Raw genomic sequence first — 12,553 nt, forward strand, 5'->3', positions numbered from 1 at the left:
ATTGTTTCTGAAGTGCTATAAGTTGGGCTGAAATGGCTGTGTATGCATCAACTTCATGAAGACCCATGGATTTCTTTGGCTGCACCCTCTCATTAGGTCTTTGATAGTTGTTACTTGCCAAAACTTCAAGCAACGCATGAGCTTCTTCTAGTGTCTTATTTTGCAATGCTCCTCTCGATGTTGCATCCACCATGGTTTGCACATTAACCATCAATCTGTTATAAAACGTTTGGACTTGCATCTAAACTGGCAACCCATGGTGTGGACACCTCCTCAGTAGTTCCTTGTATCTTTCTCATGCCTCATATAATGATTCAAACTATTCCTGTAGAAAAGATGTGATATCATTTCTCATTTTCGCTGATTTTGCTGGAGGAAAGAATTTGGTCAGGAACTTCTGTGCTAATTTGTTCCATGTTGTGATCGTTCCTGATAGTAGTGCCATTAACCATCCTTTAGCTTTATCCCTCAATGAAAACGGGAATAGTCTCAATCTGATGGTGTCATCTGACACTCCATTTGACTTGAAGGTGTTGCAAATCTCTAAGAAGTTTGCAATGTGTAGATTTGGATCTTCCTTCAAATCTCCTTTAAACTGTATTGACTATTGGATCATTTGGATGATTGTCGGCTTTATTTCAAAGTTGTTGGATTGTATTGCTGGTCTAGTTATGCTCGAACCATTGCCATCAACTGTGGGAACTGAGAATTCCCTTAATGTTCTATTTTCTGCCATCTCAATAACTATGGCCTCTGGTTCAACTGTAGTCTCTCGTTCTCTTCTTTCTCTGTTAAGTCTTCTAGTGGTTCTTTCAATCTCAGATCAACAGGAACTACTGGCTAACGTCTAGCTCTTCGCATAAACTACACAGAAAGAGAGAAAAAAATGCGATCACAAGCTCACAGAAAAGAACAACAAAAATTAAACTAACATACAATTAAAACAAAAGAAATAAACTCCAATCTAGCTAACACAAGAAAAACTCAATGTTAACACAAAAATCAATCCCCAACAACGGCGCCAAAAACTTGATGCGTCATTACTACAACATGCAAATATAGTAAGTGCACTAGTTGCTCAAAGTAATAAAGTGATGAGTGAGTATCGTTCCCACGAGGATTGGTTGCTAAGCACTGAATTTCCTATTTGTTTTCAAGTTGGAGAAACCAAAAATTGTTTGGATTTATGGGAGAAATTAAACTTAACTGAAAGCAAAATTTACTAAGTGTAAAAACAACTAAATTATGAAAGCAAGATTTAACGCGAGTAATATCAATGTAAGCAAACGGTTAGGGTTTGACTTCATTCAGACTCTATGGATTAATTCTGTGGATTATGCTACTTTTACACCCACGTGCACGGATTGTAAACCGAATTCCCTAAGTTGTAAAACATACATTCTCAGGCTATGAATTCCTACTTTTCCCTATTAATCTTCCACACCCAACAAATTGAAGATTAACAAATCCAAGTTCATTAAGCTAATGGAATCCTAGATTGATTTCATTGTTTCTCAAATCTATCTCTAGCATTCAAAACAACAATGGTGATTATCCAAGAAACTCAACATGATTCATTTCTCAATCTCATCATGTTCAACAAGTAAAATCAATAAAAATCGGAATAATCACACAATCTATGCAATAGAATATAAAAGCAACAATAACCAATTGATTAATCCATAGAAATCTGAATTACATCAATACCATAACCCAAAATGGGTTAGTTCATATCTAAATTAACACAAACAGCAAGAAAAACAGTAAACACAGTAGTCAACATATTGAAATAAAGAGAAAAGAGTAGAGATCTCCCCTAGTTGAAGAATCCACAAGATTAAAGCTCAAAATCTTCTCTCCAAATGTAAAAGCGACTCTAAACCAAACGAAAACCAGACTACCCTCCACCAAAATGGCAAGGTTTTTCTTATATAGTTCGCCCAAAAACCAAAAACCTTTCCTTAAATAAAACTGTATGTTTTGGAGAAAACAAAATTTCGCAGTCTTTGCCGCGGTGACGAACTAAAGTGAATCTCGTGCCTAGCTTCTTTCAACGTGGTGAAGAATTAATTTCACCGTGGCGAACCTTCCTGGAAAATTCTGAATTTACATAATTTCCCTCCGCTTGCTTCCTTGCTTGAATCTTCGATCTTCGATGCTTTCCCATGGGGACAAGCTTCATAATGCTTCACTCCGCTTCAGAACTTTCCCAAATTCTGAGATTCGCTTACTTCTGGGTCCAGAAACTCCAATTCGCTCATTATTTGCTAAAAATGCAAGTTTCGGCCTGAAACATAAAATATATAGAATTAAGTAGCAATTCAGGCATAAACGAACTGAGAAGTATCTAAAATCCAGCCAAAAAGCCTAAATAAAATAGTATAATCCTTGGATTATCAGCCACCATATGTGATCATAGGGTTCTCACTATCAAGATTTGAAACACTTGATTCCCTTGTCACGGTTCTACCATCCTAAGGACATATATCATTACATACACGATATAGAAGAATATGCCTTTTATTGATAAATAAATATTTATTACAGAGTCACTTTTACAATAATTGATTGGCTTTAGGGCACCTACTCTAACAGCCTAGTATGTCCTAGTCGACCCTCTCATATCTCCTGGGAACCCTTATTGTCACCGAGTTAGGAATGTGGTACATGATCCTTATTCTCCATTCATCATCTGGTTTGAGGAAGGAAATGTAGTCAACGGTTAAGATGCCACCACCCGACTGGCTCGGCTCATCTCTTGAACCTCCATTTGTCGAAGGATCGTCTCCAAAACTACCTGGCTTGCCATCTGACTCTTCACCACTTAGCCCTTGCCACTAGATTCAGAGCCACTCACCCCAGCTTCACTCGGCTCGGCGGCAGCCACAGTCACACCTTTTGGTATCCCTACTAGGATACCATCATCTTATGTCATCATCACCATGGTCGGGACATTCTTATACTCATCATCACTCTCCATCACCACTCAACTCAACTCGACCAAGATGATAGTCAACACTTAGACGTAATCACTAACCTAGTTTCGTCTCACTCGACTCAGCCTAACTGATTGAATGATGACAACTTCAAACAGCCACTTGGATTGAATTTACTCCACTCAATTTAAAAAGCTTCACTCAGCTCGGTCTATACTCATTGTCGCCAAAGATGACCCTCAAACTCTTGTTCCACACCATTTCCAAATTCTCACTTGACCCAAGCACAACTTGCAAGTTCTCAATGGCCAAGGGATACTTAGGAAATACCCGGCTAGGGAGGGGTTTTACAATTATTTTACGAGTATACTAGACTAGATAGAAAGAAAGCATTACACTAACAGAAAAGAACAGCAAAATTTAACTAGAAAACAATTAAAACTAAAATTAAACTCCAATCTAGCTAAAACCAGAAAAATTCAATATTAACCCAAAATCAATCCCCGGTAACGGCGCCAAAAACTTGATGCGTTGAAATTACAATATGCAATGTGTAGCAAGTGCACGAGTCGCAAAAAGTAATAAAGTAATAAGTAGAGTATCGCTCCCACGAGGATTGCTTATTAAGCACTGATTTTCCTAGTTGTTTATCAAGTTGGAGAAACCAAAAGATGCTCGGATTTGCGGGAGAAATTTAAGCTAAAGTTAAAACAAAATTCTCTACGTACTTTAAAAGCTAATTAATGATAGCAAGGTTAATTCAAGAGAAATATCAATTAAAACAAAGTGGTTAGGGTTTTGACTTCACTAGGATTTTATGAATTAATCTACGAATTATGTTACTTCTACACTCACATGCACGGATTATAAATCGGACTCCCTAATGTGTAAAACATACCTTCTCAGGCTATGTTTTCCTATTTATCCCTATTAAGCTTCAGCACCTAACAAATTGAAGGTTAATAGTTCCAAGTTCGTTAAGCTAAATGGAATCCTAAATTGATTTCATTGATTCTCAAACCTATCTCTAGCGTTCAATACAATCATGGCAATTACCCTAAGAAGCTAATATATGATTCACTTCTCAGTCTCATCATGCTCAACAAGTAATTTCAATAAAAACAAGAGTAATCACACAATCCATGCAATAGAATGTAAAAGCAACATCAATTTATTGATTAAACATGAAACTCCCAATTACATCAAACCCTAACCCAAAAGTGAGTTAGTTCATACTAAAATTAACACAAATCAAAATAAAAGCTGTAAACAATGCATTCAACATGATGGAATAAAGAGGAGAGAACAAAATCTTCCCTATTTGATGAATCGAAAGAGTTCAATCTCCAATCTTCTCTTCTTTCTCGCAAAACAAAGTCGAATCCCCTTTCTAAATGACTAACTCTCCTTTATATAGTCAGTCCAAAAACACCTAAAACTCTTGCCTAAAATAAAACGCACAGTTTTAATAAAAACTGAAACTTGCAGACTTCGTCGCGGCGAAGAATAAATTTTGCTGCGGCAACGAGTTGGTTTATAATTCTTTATCTGTCCCGAGAGTTTATCGCCGGGCCAACTTTTCTGAACTATTCTCAAATTATGAAACTGCCCTCTGCTTGCTTCCTTGCTTGAATCTTCAATCTTTGGTGATCTCCAATAGGAACAAGCTTCATAGTGCTTCAGAACTTCCTCGAATCCTGCGATTCGTTTGCTTCTGGATCCAGAAACTCAATTCTGCTCAGTATTTGCTATAACTGCACGTTTTGACCTAAAACATAAAATATATGAAATTAAGTTGCAATTCAGGCACAAACGAAATAAAAAGTATCCAAAATCCACCCAAAAAGCCTTGATAAAAAAGTATAATCCTAGGATTATCAACCCCCAACCAGCTTATTGCTAGTCCCTGGCAATGAAAGCGATAAAGACTAATCCTAACTAAACCACTTTCGTAGGTTGACATGATTGCATTTAGTGCATGCAATAAGCCTTTAAACCTAGGTCCCCCTAGTGTACGAGTTATAGTCTTGTGATGATTTTCAACGATGCTACCCACAAACATCCTACCATTTCCTAACACACATATATACAAAACATGGATTTCTTGGATATATCAACAAATATTTCTCATATATTGAATACACATATAGCAACAAGAATAAGCAATGATCACACACATCCAAGAACACCCTAAGAATCAATTTCACTTTAGTTCTCAACTCTCCATCATGTTCAATCCACAAACCATTAATCCTAGCCTTAGAGGTGGTTTCATAGCAATCTGTAAAAGAAAATTGTAACGCCCTACTTGAGGTACATAGCTAAGTTATGGTGTATTGCTGGAATGTTTATTGTTTTGCTTTTATTTGGGTTGATATATTGTTAATATTGGTTGGTTGGCCCTTAGTTGAATTTTTGTTAAAGTTATTTTGAGAGAAATGTGAAGAAAATCCCTTAAACTTTCATTAGGGGTAAAATGGTATTTTCACTCTAAATTAGTTGAAATTGTGGGGAGTCAAAAGAGATAGAATCTCATAGAGAATGCATTAAAAATGAGGGCATTATGGTCATTGACTAAGGGATGTAGATGAAATTTCTAAGAAAGAATAAGGGCATAATGGGAAAGTGTGGTTATAAACTAAAGTGTTAAGGGTTTGAAACCCTTATTTTCTTCATTCCACTGCCACACTCCTCCCCCATTTTCTCTCAAATTTTCATTCAATCCTCTAAGGATTTTGAGGGCTTTTAAGTGGTTTTTCATAGGGTTTTGATTCTAGGCATTAAAAGGTAAGGATTCATGCTCTTTATCTATGATTTATTTGTGTAAAGGTTGAGTTCTTATGAAGTTTATGCTTAGAGTTAAGAGAAGATTGGAATCCAACAAGAGTAGAGAGTTTAGGAGAGACTACTCAAGCACAAGGTAAGTAAATTCCACTCAAAATCCAACTCAAGCTAAAATTTAAGGACTCAAGTGAGTAGAGATTTCTTTTAAATATGCATATGTTGTGATTATTGAGAAATTGAGATGAGATGTATGATGAGTTATGCTTATTGTTGGATATATTTGAATATGAGAAGTATATGTGATGATTTGATGATGGGTTGAAATTGGAAGAATTGGAGAAATTTTTGTGGAGTGTGTTTGCCATGTAGGTATGTGATGCTACAAGAGAGTTTTTCTCTCATTTTGGATGGTTTGAGAACTAAATAGAATGATAATTGAATTAGGGTTTGTTTATGCACAATTAATGTTTGATGAAATGCCTAAGTGAAAACATGTTACCAAACTGCCCTGTCACAGCCGTGACTTTCTGAGTGATTTTTGGGCATCTTACGGATTGAACTGGGTTTAGACCAAAACATAAAAGTTGTAGTCCTGTCTCTAAGCTTTAAAACGAGACCAAAACCGTAGCAATCCGAGGTGTATAACTCAAGTTATGCCTTCTTGAGTGTGACCTGCGCAGAATGACAGTTTTGATGCAATATTGCATTTGTGCATTTCAAAAGTGCATTAAGTAAGAAACTTTAAGCATGAACCATCCTTATGCATTAATTGTGCATTGAGAAGTAGTTTGAGAAAGAGTAGAGAACTTTGTGAATGGGCTACTCTAAAAGTAAAGAGAATGAGAAAATCTAAGAATGGGTTGGTGCTTTGTGAACTCCAACCGGAAGTCACGAAGAGTGGGTTGGTGCTTTGTGAACTCCACCCGGCCGTGCCTCCGGTAAGATGAGGCCGTGACATTCCAGTGAGAAAGAATGAGAAAATATAAGAAAGAATAGAGGAAGAGAAAGAGTAGAAGTCACGAAGAGTGGGTGGGTGCTTTGTGATCTCCACTCAGCCGTGCCTCCGGTAAGATGAGGCCGTGACATACAACAGAAAGTTAATAGAAAAGAGCTATGTGAAAGAGAAACAGAAAGAGAAAATAAATGAGATGAGAAGAGTGTAAGGAAAGAATTAAGAGAAAGAGTTACGGGGATAGACGAGTAGAGGATTTACTTACTGAGCATTATTTTGTGCTCACCCCGTTGTTTCACTTTGTGTTTGCAGGATCTAGGTGAGGACGTGGTCGGATGGGCGTCGGCAAGCGAGGAGCAATAGCTACATTGTCCACTGTTTTTGATAACTTATTTTGAATAAAGAATGATATTATGTAAATAAACAAAAAAAAAAAAAAAAATTTCGGGCCCATTTACTTTTGCTAATATAAATGTATTTTACTTGATATATTTCTATGAGTATCCTAGTATGAAGCAGTTATTACATTTTTTGGTATCAGAGCAGAGATTTTAGGATTTGACAGTGTACTATGCTCATCGCCCCAACGTTCGATAACCGACTGTGTGAGTTAATTCTTTCCTTACTATGAGTGTTTCTCGAATTGATTACATGTGGTTGTTTTGTAGATGAGGCGTAGTGCCCGAAAGTGTGGTAAAAGTGTGATGAATGAGGGAGAACCTTTTAACCTACTAGAAGCTACGCCCCCTCCCTTAGATGAAGCTAGAATTCAGGGAATTATACAACAAGTTATGGCAGAAAGCTAAGGGAGAGTTGGGACCCCCGTACAGGTACCACCAACCATTAATGTAGAAAGAGAACAACCGGTACCTCCCCTAGTACAGAATAGAGTTTAACTGATTTATGGTCTTCCTAGTCAACATCAACCCTTAGAGTTTAAGGGTACTACGGACCTGGTAGTAGCAGAAGAATGGTTTAGATCCGTAGAACGTACCACAACTTTGTTTCCCATGACAGACCAGGAGAAGATCCGGTATGCGAGTTTCTTATTTCGAGGTGATGCCCGAATTTGGTGTGAATTAATAGAAGATACCTATGATGTGGCAGTGATGACTTGGGAAGAATTCAGACAAAAGCTTGAGGCCAAATACAGGACAGAGGACCGAGTTCATGAGAAGGTCCAAGAATTTATCAGTTTGCAGCAAGGGTCTAGTACCGTGAAGGAGTACTCAGTGAAGTTTAACTCCCTTGCTAGATTTGCACCCGGAATAGTTAGTACCCTAGCATTGAGGAGAGACAAGTTTGTTCATGGGTTGAAGCCGAAGATAGCTCGGGATATAATGACGAGTTTAGATCCCCCTCGAACTTATAGTGAGGCCTTGAGGCGAGCAATGAGGGCGAAAATATTTGAGAATAAAATTCCCCCAGTAGGTTCCTCGATAGGAGGACCAAGTGAGTCATCCTCCGCCCCGCAGAGAGAGAAAATTGAGGGTGTAAAAAGCAAAGAAATAAAGAATAATAAGAAGAAGTTTCAGTCTAGCCAGAATAGAAGAGATTGGAGGAGTAAGCAGCCTAGGACGAAAGGGTTTCCTCTTTGCCCTAAATGTGGGAGGAACCACCCAAGAGAGTGGCTAAGGGACCAGAGGGTGTGTTATAGGTGCTGACAGCCAGAGCACTTGATGAGAGATTGTAAAGCTCCTCTTCCACCACCAGCACAGAGTTTTAGAGATATTACCAATGCCAGAGTATTTACAATGGCACAGGGTGAAGCAAATGCTAGTCCATCAACCGTTACTGGTGAGTTATTATTTCATGCTGTTCCTTTATATACCTTAATTGATTCAGGAGCCACTTATTCTTTTGTATCTTATGGGATGATAGAGAGGTTAGGCTTGAAACCTACTAAAGTGACTCAACCCATTAAGATAGAGTTACCCGATGGGGTTAGTGTTTTAACGCAAGAGATATTGTTAGGAGAGTCTGTGGTGATCCAGGGTAGAGAGTTAACAGTTGATCTAATAGTTTTTTATATGTCCGACTTTGATGTGATATTGGGCATGGATTTCCTAGGCAGGTATGGAGTAGAAATTGATTGTCGAAAAAAGAAAGCGAGATTCAATCTCGATAGTGGAGAAAAGTTTAGTTTTGGAGAGGGCCATCAGTTGAGTATGTTGATTAGCAGTGTGAAGGCTAGAAAGATGTTGAGAAAGGGGTGTTCGGGATATCTTGCCCATGTAGTGTAGAATGGTGATGTTTCACAGCCAGAGATTCAGAGGGTGCCAGTAGTTCGAGATTTTCTAGACGTGTTTCCGAAAGAGTTACCGGGTTTGCCCCCAGAAAAGGAGGTTGAGTTTAGCATTGAACTAGCACCAGGAACAGCACCAATATCTAAAGCCCCTTATCGAATGGCCCCAGCAGAGCTTCAGGAATTAAAGAAGCAACTCCAAGAGCTTCTGGATAAAGGCTTTATCCGACCGAGTCATTCTCCCTAGGGAGCTCCAATTTTGTTTATGAAAACGAAAGATGGGTCACTACAGATGTGTATTGATTATTGAGAATTAAATAAAGTGACAGTGAAGAATAAGTACCCGCTACCTCGTATTGATGATTTGTTTGATCAGTTGAAAAGAGCCGCAGTGTTCTCTAAAATTGATTTGAGGTCAGGGTACCATCAAGTAAGAGTGGCTGAGCAAGATATAGCTAAGACTCCCTTCCGTACAAGGTATGGGCATTATGAGTTTGTAGTGATGCCGTTTGGCTTGACTAATGCCCCAGCAGTTTTTATGGACTTGATGAACCGGATATTCCATGATTATTTGGATCAGTTTATAGTAGTTTTCATTGACGATATCTTAATTTATTCTAAGTCAAGAGAAGAGCATGAGAAACACTTGAGAATAGTGTTGCAACGGTTGAGGGAAAAGAAGCTGTATGCTAAATTTTCTAAGTGTGAGTTTTTGCTTGATCAAGTGATATTTCTAGGCTATACTGTGTCTAAGGAAGGGATTTCAGCGGATCCGAGTAAAGTGAAGGCAATCCTTGAATGGCAGAGGCCGAAAATAGGCAATCCATGAATGGCAGAGGCTGAAAATAGTAAAAGAGATCAGAAGTTTCTTGGGCCTAGCAGGTTACTACCGGCGATTTGTAATAGGGTTCGCCCAGTTGGCTAAACCATTGACAGCTCTTACCAAACAGAGAACTCCTTTTGTATGGTCAGAAGCATGTGAGGAGAGCTTCCAGGAGTTAAAGATGAGATTAACGACAGCTCCCATGTTAGTGCTACCACAGGAGGATGTAGATTACGATATTTATACAGATGCCTCACTGCAATGACTTAGTGTTGTATTAATGCAGTTAGGTAGGGTGATAGCATATGCCTCTCGAAAATTAAAAGAGTATGAGACAAGATACCCTACGCATGATTTAGAGTTGGTAGCCGTGGTCTTCGCATTAAAGATTTGGAGGCATTACCTTTATGGTGCCAAGAGTAATATCTACACCGATCATAAGAGTTTAAAGTATTTCTTCACTCTGAATGAGCTGAATATGAGGCAGAGAAGGTGGTTAGAGCTGGTTAGGGATTATGAGTGTGAGATCAAGTATCAACTAGGGAAAGCCAATGTAGTAGCCGATGCCTTGAGTCAAAAAGCCTATTTGTCCCGGCTCACTAAGCAGAAAGAGTTTATAGAAGAATTGTACAAAGAACAGATTGAAGTTATTCCGGGAAGGATTGCCAGGTTAGAGGTTCAGTCTACTTTACTAGAGGAAGTTAGAGATAAGCAGATGGTTGATGAGTGGTGTCAGAAAATAGTTCAGCAAATACATAAGGGCAAGGTAGAGGAGTTCCATTTAATAGATGGTGTCCTCTATTTCAAGAATCGGTTGTGTATCCCTCAAAATGATAAGTTGAGGAAGAGAATACTTACAGAGGCTCATGACACACCGTACACTGCTCATCCTAGAGCAACCAAGATGTATCAAGACGTAAAGAAAGGCTACTGGTGGCCAGGTATGAAGAAGGATATTGCAGAATTTGTAGCTAAGTGCTTGGTTTGTCAGCAGGTGAAAGCAGAACACCAACGGCCGTCAGGGTTACTTCAACCTATTAGTATTCCAGTGTGGAAATGGGAGAGCATTTCGATAGCTTTTATTACAGGTCTCCCCAGAGTACAGCGAGGGTATAATGCTAAATGGGTGATTGTGGATAGGTTAACCAAGTCAGCCGATTTCCTTCCAATAAAGGAGAGCACCACTACAGATCAGTTGGCTTAGATTTATATTAAGGAGATAGTCAGGTTACATGATGTGCCCAAAACAATAGTGTTAGATAGAGATTCCAGGTTTGTTTTAGCTTTTTGGATGAGTTTACAAAGGAATTTGGGTACCCGTTTGGCATTCAGTACTGCCTATCATCCTCAGACAGATAGCCAAACAGAGAGAACGAATCAGGTGCTTGAGGATATGTTGAGGGCCTGTTGTATGGATTATAAAGTATCTTGGCATGAGATGTTACCCTTAGTGGAGTTTGCCTACAATAATAGTTATCAGTCTATAATTAAGATGGCGCCTTACGAGGCTTTGTATGGTAGACGATGTAAGTCTCCACTCTATTGGGATGAGATAGGCGAAAAGGACGAGTTGAGTACTACTCTTGGGCTAGAGGTGACTCAGAAAATGATAGAAGATATAAGGTTAATCAGAAACATAATGAAGCAAGCCCAAGATTGTCAGAAGAGTTATGCCGACTTGAAAAGAAAAGAAGTTGAATTCCAAGTGGGTGATAAAGTGTTTCTGAAAGTTTCCCCCTACAAGTGAGTAATGCGCTTTGGAAGCAAAGGGAAGTTAGCATCGAGATATGTAGGTCCATTTGAGGTATTACAACGAGTGGGAAAGGTGGCCTACAGATTGGCAATACCACCTAGCATGGACAACGTACATGATGTTTTCCATGTCTCGATGCTACGAAAGTACGTAAGTGATCCCTCCCATATCTTAAGAATAGAGGACGTTGACCTAGAGGAGAACCTTGTGTATGAAGAGCGTCCAGTACAGATTTTGGACCGAAGGATTAAAGAGCTCCGGAATAAGAGCATTCCATTAGTAAAAGTCCTTTGGAGAAATCACAAGGTAGAAGAGGCCACATGGGAGGTAGAGCAAGACATGCAGAATCGTTACCCGGAGTTGTTTGTGTGAATTTCGGGGACGAAATTCTTTTAAGGGGGGGAGAATTGTAACGCCCCACTTGAGGTACATAGTTAAGTTATGGTGTATTGCTTAAATGTTTATTGTTTTGTTTTTATTTGGGTCGATATATTGTTTATATTGGTTGGTTGGCCCTTAGTTGAATTTTTGTTAAAGTTATTTTGCGAAAAATGTAGAGAAAATCCCTTAAACTTTCATTAGGGTAAAATGGTTTTTTCACTCAAAATTAGTTGAACTTGTGGGGAGTGAAAAGAGATAGAATTTAATAGAGAATGCATTAAAAATGAGGGCATTATTGTAATTGACTAAGGGACATAGATGGAATTTCTAAGAAAGAGCAAGGGCAAAATGGGAAAGTGTGGTTATAAATTAAAGTGTTAGGGTTTGAAACCCTCATTTTCGTTCATTCCACCCCCCACACTCCTCCTCCTTTTTTCTCTCAAGTTTTCATTCACTTTTCCAAGGAATTTGAGGGCTTTTGAGTAGATTTTCATAGGGTTTTGATTCAAGGCATCCAAAGGTAAGGAATCAAGCTCTTTATCTATGATTTATTTGTGTAAAGTTTGAGTTCTTATGAAGTTTATGCTTAGGGTTAAGAGAAGATTGGAATCCAACAAGAATAGAGAGCTTAGGAGAGACTACTCAAGCACAAGGTAAGTAAATTCCACTCAAAATCCAA

At 38.6% G+C, this 12,553-nt stretch overlaps 1 non-coding gene across 1 annotated transcript; it reads left to right on the forward strand.

Moving 5' to 3' along the window:
- Positions 1-251: 251 nt before the first annotated feature.
- Positions 252-358, forward strand: LOC116114114. Its single transcript, XR_004125509.1, has one exon. It is a non-coding gene; the product is annotated as a small nucleolar RNA R71 (small nucleolar RNA).
- The last annotated feature ends 12,195 nt before the right edge of the window (positions 359-12,553 follow it).

This window comes from Pistacia vera, unplaced genomic scaffold (genome assembly GCF_008641045.1).
Source record: "Pistacia vera cultivar Batoury unplaced genomic scaffold, PisVer_v2 Contig70, whole genome shotgun sequence".
Lineage (NCBI taxonomy): Eukaryota > Viridiplantae > Streptophyta > Magnoliopsida > Sapindales > Anacardiaceae > Pistacia > Pistacia vera.